The 14,238-nt window shown below is 33.4% G+C and overlaps 1 pseudogene; it reads left to right on the top strand.

Annotated features, from left to right (window-relative positions):
* The first annotated feature begins 6,107 nt into the window (after positions 1-6,107).
* Positions 6,108-10,575, top strand: LOC149536426 (LOB domain-containing protein 24 pseudogene; annotated as a pseudogene).
* The last annotated feature ends 3,663 nt before the right edge of the window (positions 10,576-14,238 follow it).

The following is a 14,238-nucleotide window of genomic DNA, read 5'->3' as shown; positions in this document are numbered from 1 at the left end:
GTTCTCTATGGACTTTGCAAAGCTATGAAATATTCATTGCACAAGTAGAAAGGTTGCAAATAGTGAAGAAATGTGTCCTCAAGAAATATTTTAGAAAAATATGATGGATTTTCTCATCTAGGCAGTGCTTTGGAGATGGAAGGATTCTCTATTGACTTTGCAGAGCTGTGAAATATTCATTCCATAATTAGAAAGGTTGCAAATACTAAAAAGATGTGTAGATTCTATTGTAATAAAGGCTTGTACTGATCATGATCTTGTTGTATGGCCTAGCAAAGATCATGATAGGCTCTAAGTCCAAGAGGAAGCATATTATAATATCCTTTGATTTAGTACTAAAATAGCGAATGGAAAGCTCAAGTGTAATATTTACCAAAAAAAAATACTATTTAGAGAAAAGAGATCTTTAGAAACCTCAAAAGCATCCTTATCCAGTTTAACTTCAAAACTTATAGATGGGACAATGTTGATGCTCCACCCTTGAGAATTGTTTATTTTTCTCTATTATTCCTTGCAAACTGTGTAGATAATGGTGAGTATCTATCCATCTATCTATATATTTCAAATTTTAATTTCACCAATTGAAAGTACCATGTTTTCTTCAAATCTCAATTCTACAACATTGATACTTACAATGACAATGGCTCACATACATATCATATGCCTGTTGAGGGGCCATTATTAAGTCTTAAAAGAATCATTATCTAGTTTAGCTTTTAGCTTTAAAACTCAAAGATGGGACATTGTTGGTTTCTTGAAGTTCTTTTAAGATTCCATGTAAAAGTGTGTTAATTAATTACAAGGATAATAGATAACTTCTTAAACCAGTTCCATGATTTGTTCTTCTAAACTAGGGAACAATATCCACAAGTGCCAAGTCACAAGTTAGACTTCTATTCCATAAATTATACTATTCTTTATACCAAATTTTATGCAAGGCCTAGGCCACTTCATTTTGTTTTAGTGTTACCATGTTGTTAAACATTAGGTAACAACTAAATTCAGAATCTCAAAATCATTAAACCTATTATGTCCAGTGGAGCTCAGAATCACAAAAATGTCATTCTCTTATGTGCCCTCAATTGGGTATATATGCAGTAATGAATAATATGTATATATATATATATATATATATATATATATATATATATAGAAACATTTAATGTTAAATGGATAAATAATCACATTTCAATCTGAGTCTATATATTTGAATAACAATGCATGCCACCATGAAATTACTAGAGTGTCCCACACTATCCGAAATTTTTTTATTGAATAATAGAATTATGTCCAGAGAATTTCCCATGGTTGTACTGAAAACTACAAGTGTTCAAAATGAGACTATCCCAAAATTGAGGTTTCCATCAACTCTGTGAGAAAAATTAAACATCAGTGATCAGAAAACTCATGAAATACATAGGAGTCATTAAAAAGGAAGTGGCTGAAAAGTCATCTCCAATAAGAAAATCTCCCCTACCATCAATCCTCAACTATGCACAAATAATTTGCTAGATTGAGATGCACACAAACTCATCTGCACGCCAAGAACCATAGTCCTATAGGTGTTGATTGGAAGGTGCAAAAAGGAACCAACACTGAAATTTTGCTACAACTACAATCTTGAATCAAGAACTCACTGCTAGATACTAAACCCGAGTCCCAAACCATGTAATCAACCCTACTACAGTCACTAAAATTATAGGAAAAAAATCTATCATCCAACATGAAGTGGGGATTGTCAAAAGTCATATCAGCATCTACATGAATCAAAGGATTATCAATCAGCTGATTACTATCATAATCCTTATGCTTCAACTTAACATTTTGTTGCTCGAAAGTCACTTTGTTTGATCTTATGGGACAAAGAGCAAGAGCATACTCCTAAACCCTAAATGCAATCAAGATCCTCCATTACTTGATGCCATTTTTTTATTATGTGCTTTAAAATATTTGGTTTCATAGAGCTGATCATTTGCATCAAGAAGTTCCTCTTAGGCTCTTCAAAGAAAGCCTAGCAGAATCAAGCTCAATGGCGAGCTCACTAACCTCTCCCCTTAACTACTTATTCAAAGAGAAAGTTTTATCTACAAAATTGGTGGAAACATCCTTAGTATGCATCAAGTTTAAGTAGGCTATTTTAATTTCTTCCACAAAGTTCTTTATTGTGTGCAAAATAGTAATTAAAATATTAATCTTATTTAGTCCTTTATTATGTGCAAAACAGTAATTAAAATATTAACCTTATTTAGTCCTCTTGATGCACCCTGGATTATGTCTCCAAGTTGCATATGTATGCCATCCAAACTTGGTAAAATCTGCACTTCATTTTCGGTGGATACCAAGAATTGTCTTTTCCAATCATGATCACACAAAGGTGAAAACATGTTGTTAAGTTACATGCAAAAATCATAATTAGACTCATACGTATTGTCAAGTTCTTCAAAGCTGACTAAGTCACTTGTGGTTCTCCCTTACCATTCTCAACAAAAAAGTGTGAACCCAAATCAACAAGGCTACTACCATCAACATAATCCTCATGATTGGTCACCCATGTGAATAAATTTGCTCCCCAATTCATCATTACCTTTCATTTTTTTCCATCTGTTCAAGACAACATGGTTGTAATATGAATAAATTTGCTCCCCAATTCATCATTACCTTTCATTTTTTTCCATCTGTTCGAGACAACATGGTTGTAATATGGAAGTATTTTTTTAAGTTGAAATAGGGGTCTTAGGTTATCACTTATTATATTTTCTTATCTGCCTCTACTTGTAGGAATAATCTCACCACTTACATTAGCTAATTCACTAGTTGAAACAAAACAATCTTCAAGTGAATGAATTCTAAGAGTGTTATGATCAAACACAATAACACCAAGGGAATTGATCTCTTCATCATTATTATCAATGATTATTTCTAAGTCTTCAATATAGGTGCTTGTGCATCCCATTCCTATAGAAACATACTGTGGTTTAATTTCAAGCCATTAGAAATGGGACAAGAATTAGTAGCCCTGTTAAGAAAGGACTAAAAATTATAGTGATGAAACTGAAGAAGCACACCTTGAGCCATACAATTTTAATGTTTTGTCAAATTATGTCATTTGAACTGATCTTGATTCATCTCTTAATAGTAAAAATATTGCTACTAGACAAAAAATAATTTGTGCATCTCAACTAAAGGTTTGCTCATTTTATTGTTTTTCAATACAACCTTCCTCAACAATTTAATGATGGTTGGTTGGAATGTATAGTTTTCTAACACACTATATATAGAATGTTTCTTAAAGATTAAAATGTCACTAGAGGTATATAAGATGTTTCCCAAAGATTAAAATATCACTAGAGGTTAGTAAGGGAGTTTCTATGGGGTAGCAAAAAAAAATTGACTCAAGCTAGCACCACATTAGCTAACAAAAGCACATGTTACACAACAAAAGGAAGATGCTGAAAATTCACCCTAACATCTTTGTTCAATATCCATTAACTTTTTAAGACCATAAATTGCAATAGGGCTAGCACAAATAGTTTAAAGAAATATTCTACAAATTGGCTACTCTTGTGTACTAACCAATGAAAAGTCACTCTAATATTTTTCCTCACTATCCATTAACTTTGCGAGGCCATATACTACAATAGAGCCAACACAAACACTTATAAGAAAAATTTTAAAGGGAAGAAGATGAGTATATAACACATATATAACCATAATTAGTAATTCAAAATAAATTATTAACCTAGACAAGAAAATCCAACAGCTGAAGAAGCCAAGATGGCAGCAGTTGGAAAATTATTGTGTGATGCAATGTGCAAGTGAAGCCTTTTCCAATCTTTGTTCTCGATTATAATTACTTTCTTCTCATCTAGTATATATTTTCCTCAAGACTTGATTTCTCTTAGGCAATTTTGATATCTCTGACTAGCAAGAGAGACTTCTTGCAAAAGACCAAAGACCAAACAAATGATTCATATAGTGCAAAATAAAGAGCATCTATAATTTCAGAGTATTAAATATAAAATCACAATAATATTATTAAGAGTTCATTTCTGACTTTGTTACAATGTGCCTTTAATTATTAAGTTTGTGAGAAAATACAAATCAAAATCAAACTCACAACTTAAAACTGCAACCCTAACCCTAAAAGTTTGCTCGGCATAAGAAGGTGTCGAGTGCCAGAAACTACACGGCACTTGAAGGTGTCGAGTGATAGGCAAAAGGTGCCGAGTGAACTCGGCACAAAGAGGTGCTCGACAGCAAATGCTGAGTATGCTCGGCTCACAAAGGAAATACTCGACACCAATGGATGTCGAGTGAGCTCGACACCAACGGAGAAACAAGATGCTGAGTGTTCTGTTTCAAACTTAAGAAATATAACTTAGGAAATATTTCAACGTGAATGCTTTCACCATTAAAACCAGAAAGCCAAAGCTTTAAGCTTTCAACCAAACTTGTCAAATGCAATGAATAGAAGAGTAAGAACAATAGATTCGAGTGTGCCTGCTTGCTTAGTATTTAACTTTGATTTAAAACAATATAAGATCTGGGAGCATTTAGCTTCAACCAGAAAACCCTAAATTTACCCTAAAACTTCAAATGCTTCAATACTTCAAATTTCAAACTTGCAGCTCTAATGGCTGCATACAAAAGCGCCTGGAGCAATCACTGCTTCACAGGTCGAATCCAATGAACAATAAACTTATAGAATGATCAGAGAGAAGACGTGCAACTGTAGGCACGAAATAAACAAACTTCTTTCTCTGCACTCTGAGGACTGGATTTGATAATCTTCTTCCATTGCTCTTCTCTGCAACTTCTAATCTGATCTTCTTGATCTGCTCTCCTCTTATTTCTTCCATTTTTTTTTTCTTCTAATGAATGAATGAATAACATTCCTTTTATCACATTCCATTTTCCCTCTCAACATTCAAATTCAAAAATCTCACCTACCGCATTCATGTTTTCTATCTCTTTGAGTTGTCAGGTGGTAGGTGGGTGTTTGGCTCTAGGGGCAAATGTCAACATTGCATAGTTTTCCAACAAAGTTTTCCAAATATAACTTCCCAAACTTCCATCTTGTGGGATGTAAATAATTAGCCGAGAGGCTACTTCAGTCTCATAAAAGACCCCCTTCAATCCGTGCAACAAAACATCGCCATAAATCATGAACTAAAAATATATTAAATTAAAAATATATAAAAATATATATTAGAAACACTTATTCATTAAAAAAAAATTAGAACCGTTGTAGCGTAATCGTTAAGCTGATTATGATGTGAGAGACGGATATGTGAAGCAGCTTAGAAAAGTCCAATTAAGATTTAACATTTAAGAGTGAAGTAGCCAAGAGGTCACAGTTATAATTGTTATCCAAACATAGCATACCGTTTTTTCCCAAATCGGTGGAAATGAGATGAGAGATTGGTTTTGTAACTGTTCCAGTCTCTTTGCTTATAAAGTAACCAAGATTTGCGACATTTTTGAGGTAAGACATTTTATTTCTTCTTCCTTTTTTATGAATATAGAAGCATATAGATTTGAATGTGATTGGAAACCTTTTCATAGATTTAGAGCTACAGGTTGGAGTCTGTACTGAAGATTTTGGTGTGCATTTGGACAATTTTTTTATCAAAACAATGGTTCTATAGCATTTATCTTTCTCTCTAAATGAAATGTGTGTGTTTCTTGATTTGAAAGCACAGAACCTAAAGATTGTGAATGTTGACTGTTTGAGTTGTTTAAGGATTGTTGCATTCCATTGCAATGAATGTTTCAGTGACCATCAGGTGAATAATGAATGGATGTTTCCTTAAATAGGTTTAATACTTGTAGCTATGCATCTTTTCCAATTTGTGTGTGTAGTGATGATCAAGATCACTCATTTCTTGTTGCCTGGTGTACAACCATTTTCCAATTAGTTACTTTTAAAATTAGGAAGGTATATATCTCTATTTATCCAACACCATCAGATATATATCTGTTTATCAAACATGTTCATGTCGCCAATCGTTTTCATCTGCAACAAATTACTGGTTTTTGGAAAGCGATATTTTATAGTCACACTCTCAAAATATTTACTTGAATGAATTATTTTCCAGTTGGATCAGATGTCACAAATTGATTATGCCTACGTAGCTTGCAAGATTCAACAGAGAAAATGTGGAGAAAAATGCATTCTTGCTCCATATTTTCCACCAGACGAGCCTCAAAAATATTTATCTGTACACAAATTATTCGGGATGAAAAGCATTGTAGAAATCCTTCAGGTACAGATCAAATATTGTTTTTAAATTTTTCTATTTTATCTCAAAATGCCGCCTTTATTATATTTCTTTTCATCAGATTTAACATATTTTTCGCAAGAAGAATGGATAAATGGCAGAAACCCTTGACAAATTAGGGTAGAAAATAAGAAGCTTGATTGAATCCGTTGGTGACATTTTCTATTTTGAAATGTTAGGGCGTTCCGATTGAGAAGAGAGGAGATGCTATAACAAGCATGGTCTATGAAGCAAAAATTCAAAGGGATGATCCAATCTACGGCTGCGCTAGCGCTATTTGTCGACTAAAAAAGCAAATATTGCACCTTGAATTACAATTGGTAGGCATTAAAGCGGAGCTCCTCAATTCACAGTGTCTGACATTGATACTAGATTTTATAATGACAGTGAAGTAGCAGGGACTGAATCGACTGTATTCCACAATGAGAACAACTTTTTTTTTTTTTTTTTGCAGGATGATGAAACTATTGGAAAAAGGAAATAGCTCTGTAAGAGTTCTGGTTAACCAAAACCATGTCTATATAGGGTACCAATTATTTAAATAATTAAATATTAGCTTTTCTCAATAAAGAAAAATATACTATTATTTATGTGTTCCAACTTTTTAAATAATAGTAATAATTAAAGTAGTAATATTGCTATCAAAATTCAATTGTATAGTTTTTTAATCAATTCATTGACCCATTCTTATATTTACACTTACATGATTTCAACAATTTGTAAATTATTTTAAATAATATTCATAAAAAATAAATAAGTGATAATTTTAACTACATTTATAATATTTATAAATAGAATATATATTCAATTTATAAAATTTTATAATACTTAGAGAGATTCTATCAATATTCACTTCATGTTACACAAATTATTTGAAAGAAAAATTGTAGAAAATGTGAAGTATATGTGAAGTAAAATTGAAACATATATCTATATATTGTGATAGGTTTGATTATCAATTTGATTTAGGAGAGTGACTATAACTCAAAACATAGTCTTTCTCTAAAAATTATTAGAAACATATTTCAAATTCTACACAGATTATAAATATTTATAATTTTGATACAAATACTTTTTTAAATGCTTATAAACTTAATTAATATTAATTTTTTATTATTTAAATTTAAAATTTAAATAAAATAAAATCTAAAATTTAACACACACATCAATTACTAGAAATACAATTAATTGAATAATACATTTCCAATGATTATTTAATATTTACAAAGACTTCATGAAAATGGAGTAAATTTATTTTACTTTATTTTAGTAACTATTTCAAAAGTACTTTAATCCATACAACGATCTCAATTCAAGAAGGGGGTGGACATAAGAGACTTGAGTTAATGATATGAGTAATTAGGAATCTAGGGAGAGATGGTAATTAAGAGGAAATAATAGTTTGGCGGGTGGGGGGGGGTGTGGATATTAAGAAGATAGGGAAAGGGAGAAGTAAAAGTGTAATTTGATATAGATAAAGTAGGATAATGAGTGTGTGTGTGTGTGTGTGTGTGTGTGTGTGTGTGTGTGTGTGTGTGTGTGTGTGAGAGAGAGAGAGAGAGAGAGAGAGAGAGAGAGAGAGAGAGAGAGAGAGAGAGAGAGAGAGAGATGTGATAAGAAAGGGGTGAGAGATGGAAAGCAATTGATATGGAAGTGATGGTGAGAAGGAGAGAAGGAGAGAGATTATGTAGAGAGAGAAAGAGAATAATTAAGATATGTAATATAAATAGATGGCCATGGGGGGAGTGAGGGGAGAGAGAGAGAAAGGGGGGAGATATATGAGAGAGGTTATTGATTATTATAACCTAGAACATATAAGAAAGAGTTAAGGTGAAGAAGATGAGAGATATGAGGTTTACATTGAGGATAAACATGAGATTACATATGGTGAATGGAGTGTAGGAGAGAGAATAAGAGAATATTTAGGGAGATATAAAATCAGAGGGGTAGAAAGAGCGATAGTAATTATAGGAAAGAAATGGTTGCAAGGGAAAAAGTAAAGAGATGATGTAGAGAGAGTAATTAGGGCATGAGAGAGGAGGGGAATAGATTGTGAGTTTTGGGAGGGGAGAAATTAAAGTTTTATTTATGGGGGAGAGGGAGGGAGAGGGGGGGGGGGGAGAGAGAGAGAGAGAGAGAGAGAGAGAGCAGGGGGCAATGGATAAATAAGTGGACAATACAATTAGAAGAGAAAGAGAGGGTAAAAGAGAATAATTAGAAAGGGGTAATGAGAGATGGATAGAGAAATAATAAATAGTTTTAGGAAAGTGATGGTTAAAGGGAGGGAAGGAAAGACACAATGAAGAATGAGAAGTAAAATAATTAGGATATGATAGTAAATAGATGGTGATAGGGGGGAGAGAGAATTATTATGAGGGGACATATGAGTAAGAGAGAAAATTATTATAAGGGTACATGTATGAGGGATAAATGGAAGAGGGATGTCTGAGTAATTAGAGAGAAATAGAAAAACAATGATACTGAGAGATAGTAGTTTTAGGGAAGTGATGGTGAGAGGGAGAGAAGAAGAGAGATTATGTATAGAGAGAAAGATAATAATTAAGATATGTAATATAAATAGACGGTAGAGAGAGAGAGAGAGAGAGAGAGAGAGAGAGAGAGAGAGAGAGAGAGAGAGAGAGAGAGAGAGAGAGAGAGAGAGAGAGAGAGAGATCAAGTAGACATCAAGGGTAAATAAGTGGATGATATAGTTAGAAGAGGAAGGAAAAGTTCAGGGGAGTAATGATTAAAATATAGAGAAAGAGGGATAGAGATATAATAATTTTAGGGAAGTGAGGGAGAGGGACAGGTGGAGAGACATAATGAAGAAAGACAAAGAGAATAATTTGGATATGAATATAAATAGATGGTAATAGGGGGAGAGAGAGTGAGAGAAAGTAACTATGAGGGGACATATGAGTAAGAAATAAAATTATTATAAGGTGACATGTCTAAGAGAGAAGTGGAAGAGGGTGAGAAACATGAGGTAGACATAGAGGATAAGTAGGGGGATGATATAGTGAGTAGAGGGAGGGGAGAAAGTAAAATAGAGTGATTATAGAGAGATGGAAAACGAGTGATTAGGGAGAGATATAAAAAAGAATGATACAAAGAGATAGCAATTTTAGGGAAGTGATGGTGAAAGGGAGAGAAGGAGATAGATTATGTAAAGAGAGAAAGAGAATAGTTAGGGAGAGATAAAATCATAGGGATAGAAAGAGCGATGCTAATTATAGGAAAGAAATGCTTGGAGGGAAAAAAAAATAAAGAGATGAGATAGAGACAGAAAGATAGTAATTAGCACATGAGAGAGAGGGGGGGAGGGAAATAGATGGTGAGTTTTGGGAGGCAATAAATGAAATTTTTATTAGAGAGAGAGAGAGAGAGGATAAACAAGTGGACAATATAGTTAGAAGAGGAAGAGAGAGTAAAAGAGATTAATTAGAAAAGGATAGCAAGAGATGGATATAGAGATAATAATTTTAGGTAAGTGATGGTGAAAGGGAGAGAATGAAAGACATAATGAAGAAAGAGAAAGAGAATAATTAGGATATGATAATAAATAGATGTTGATAGAGGGTGGGAGAGTAATTATGAGGGGACATATGAGTAAGAGAGAATATTATTATAAGGGGACATGTGTGAGAGATAAATGGTGGAGGGTGAGAGACATGAGGTAGATGTAGAGCATAAATAGGGGGATGAAATAGTGAGAAGAGGGAGGGGAGAATGTTAAAGAGAGTGATTATAGAAAGATAGAAAATGAGTGATTAGGGAGAAATAGAAAAAGATTGATACGAAGAGATAGTAGTTTTTAAGAAGTGATGGTGAGAGGGAGAGAAGGAGAGAGATTATGTAGAGAGAGAAATAAAATAATTAAGATATTTAATTTAAATAGATGGTCATGGGGGGAGTGGAGAGAGAGAGAGAGAGCGCAAGAGAGAAGATGCTATAACAAGCATGGTATATTTTATGTTTTGAAATGTTAGGGCATTCCGATTGAGAAGAGAGGAGATGTTGTAACAAGCATGGTCTATGAAGCAAAAATTCGAAGGGGTGATCCAATCTACGGTTGCACTGGCGCTGTTTGTCGACTACAAAAGCAAATATTGCACCTTGAAGTACAATTTGCAGCCATTAAATTGGAGCTACTCAATTCATAGTGTTTGACATTGATACTAGATTTTGTAATGATAGTGAAGCAACATGGACTGAATCAACTATATTCCACAATGAGAACGACTTAATTTTTATTTTTTTGCAGGATGATGAAACTATTGGAAAAAGGAAATAGCTCTGTAATAGTTCTGGTTAACCCAAACCATGTCTATTTAGGGTACCATTTATTTAAATAATTAAATATTATATTTTGTCAATAAAGAAAAATATACTATTATTTATGTATTCTAACTTTTTAAATATTTGTAATAATTAAAATAGTAATATCGTTATCAGAATTCAATTATATAGTTTTTTGAATTAATTCATTGACCCATTCTTATATTTACACTTACATGGTTTCAACAATTTGTAAATTATTTTAAATAATATTCATTAAAAAAAGCAATAATTTTATCTACATTTATAATATTTATAAAAAGAATATATATTCAATTTATAAAATTTTATAATACTTAGATAGATTCTATCAATATTCACTTCATGTTAGATGAATTATTTGAAAGAAAATTTGTAGAAAATGTGAAGTATATGTGAAGTAAAATTGAAACATATATCTATATATTATGATAAGTTTGATTATCAATTTGATTTAGGAGATTGACTATAACTCAAAACATAGTCTTTCTCTAAAAATCATTAAAAACATATTTCAAATTCTATAGAGATTATAAATATTTATAATTTTGATGCAAATTTTTTTTAAAATGCTTATAAACTTTATGAATATTAATTTTTTATTATTTACATTTAAAATTTAAATAAAATAAAATTTAAAATTTAACACAAACATCAATTACTAGAAATTCAATTAATTGAATAATATATTTCCAATGATTATTTAATATTTATGAAGACTTCATGAAAATGGAGTAAATTAATTTTACTCTATTTTAGTAACTATTTCAGAAATACTTTAATCCATAAAAAGATCTCAATTCAATAAGGGGGTGGACGAGAGAGAGAGAGAGAGAGAGAGAGAGAGAGAGAGAGATAGAGAGAGAGAGAGAGAGAGAGCAATTGATATGAAAGTGATGGTGAGAGGGAGAAAGTGGGGAGATATATGAGAGATGTTATAGATTATTATAACCTGAAACATATAATAAAGAGTTAAGGTGAAGAAGATGAGAGATATGAGGTTTAGATTGAGGATAAACATGAGATAATATATGGTGAATGGAGTGTAGGAGAGAGAATAAGAGAATAGTTAGGGAGAGATAAAATTAGAGGGTTAGAAAGAGCAATAGTAATTAAAGGAAAGAAATGGTTGGAGGGAAATAAGCAAAGAGATGATGTAGAGAGAGTTTGGGGGGGGGGGGGGGGAGGGAGAAATGAAAGTTTTATTTATGGGGGAGAGATAGAGAGAGGGAGAGAGAGAGAGAGATATCTAGAAGGGGGGGGAGGGCAGATCGATAAATAAGTGGACAATATTAGAAAAGGAAGGGAGGGTAAATGAGAGTAATTAGAAAAGGATAGCGAGAGATGGATAGAAAAATAATAAATAAATTTAGGGAAGTGATGGTTAAAGCGAGAGAAGGAAAGACATAATGAAGAAAGAGAAATATAATAAATGGGATATGACAATACATAGATGGTGATAAGGGGGAGAGAAAGTAATTATGAGGGGGCATATGAGTAAGAGAGAAAACTATTATAAGGGTACATGTGTGAGAGATAAATGGAAGAGGGTGAGAGACATGAGGTAGATGTAGAGAATAAATAGGGGGATTATATAGTTAGAAGAGAGAGGATAGTGTGTTAAAGAGAGTGATTATAGAAAGATACAAAAAGAGCAATTAGAGAGAAATAGAAAAAGAGTGATACAGAGAGATAGTAGTTTTAGGAAAGTGATGGTAAGAGGGAGAGAAGGAGAGAGTTTATATATAGAGAGAAAGAAAATAGTTAGGATATGTAATATAAATAGATGGTCATGGGGGGAGAATAGAGAGAGAGAGAGAGAGAGAGACGAGAGAGAGAGAGAGAGAGAGAGAGAGAGAGAGAGAGAGAGGTAAATAAGTGGATGATATAGTCAGAAGAGGAAGGAAAAGTTACAAGGGAGTAATGATAAAAAAAATATAGAGAGAGAGGGATATAGAGATAATAATTTTAGGTAAGTGACGGGAAGAGGGATAGGAGGAAAGACAAAGAGAATAATTTGGATATCAATATAAATAGATGATAATAGGGGAAGAGGGAGAGGGATAGAGAGGGAGGGGAGGGAGGGGGAGGAGAGAGAGAGAGAGAGAGAGAGAGAGAGAGAGAGAGAGAGAGAGAGAGAGAGAGAGAGAGAGAGAGAGAGAGTAATTATGAGGGGACATATGAGTAAGACATAAAATTATTATAAGGGGAATTGTCTAAGAGAGAAGTGGAAGAGGGTGAGAGATATGAGGTACACATAGAGGATAAGTAGGGGGATGATATAGTGAGTAGAGGGGGGGGAGAAAGTCAAAGAGAGTGATTATAAAGAGATGGAAAATGAGTGATTGGGGAGATATAGAAAAAGAATGATACAAATCAATAGCAAGTTTTGGGAAGTGATGGTGAGAGGGGAGAGAAGGAGATAGATTATGTAAAGAGAGAAAGAGAATAGTTAGGGAGAGATTAAATCATAGGGGTAGAAAAAGAGATGCTAATTATCGGAATGAAATGCTTGGAGGGAAAAAAGTAAAGAGATGAGATAGAGACAGAAAGAGAGTAATTAGGGCATGAGAGAGAGGGGGGAGGGGAATAGATGGTGAGTTTTGGGAGGTGAGAAATGAAATTTTTATGTGTGTGTGTGTGTGTGTGTGTGTGTGTGTGTGTGTGTGTGTGTGTGTGTGTGTGAGAGAGAGAGAGAGAGAGAGAGAGAGAGAGAGAGAGAGAGAGAGAGAGAGAGAGAGAGAGAGAGAGAGAGAGAGGGAAAGCAATTGATATGGAAGTGATGGTGAGAAGGAGAGAAGGAGAGAGATTATGTAGAGAGAGAAAGAGAATAATTAAGATATGTAATATAAATAGATGGCCATGGGGGGAGTGAGGGGAGAGAGAGAGAAAGGGGGGAGATATAGAGAGAGGTTATTGATTATTATAACCTAGAACATATAAGAAAGAGTTAAGGTGAAGAAGATGAGAGATATGAGGTTTACATTGAGGATAAAAATGAGATTACATATGGTGAATGGAGTGTAGGAGAGAGAATAAGAGAATATTTAGGGAGATATAAAATCAGAGGGGTAGAAAGAGCGATAGTAATTATAGGAAAGAAATGGTTGCAGGGGAAAAAGTAAAGAGATGATGTAGAGAGAGTAATTAGGGCATGAGAGAGGAGGGGAATAGATTGTGAGTTTTGGGAGGGGAGAAATTAAAGTTTTATTTATGGGGGAGATGGAGGGAGGGGGGGGGGCGGGGGAGAGAGAGAGAGAGAGAGAGAGAGAGAGAGAGAGAGAGAGAGAGAGAGCAGGGGGCAATGGATAAATAAGTGGACAATACAATTAGAAGAGAAAGAGAGGGTAAAAGAGAATAATTAGAAAGGGATAATGAGAGATGGATAGAGAAATAATAAATAGTTTTAGGAAAGTAATGGTTAAAGGGAGGGAAGGAAAGACACAATGAAGAATGAGAAATAAAATAATTAGGATATGATAGTAAATAGATGGTGATAGGGGGGAGAGAGAATTATTATGAGGGGACATATGAGTAAGAGAGAAAATTATTATAAGGGTACATGTATGAGGGATAAATGGAAGAGGGATGTCTGAGTAATTAGAGAGAAATAAAAAAACAATGATACTGAGAGATAGTA

Source organism: Cupressus sempervirens, chromosome 10, assembly GCF_028749045.1.
Source record: "Cupressus sempervirens isolate cs-2001-9-10 chromosome 10, ASM2874904v1, whole genome shotgun sequence".
Lineage (NCBI taxonomy): Eukaryota > Viridiplantae > Streptophyta > Pinopsida > Cupressales > Cupressaceae > Cupressus > Cupressus sempervirens.
Note: the sequence above shows the minus strand (reverse complement) of the source record. Positions and strands in the feature narration are given on the sequence as shown.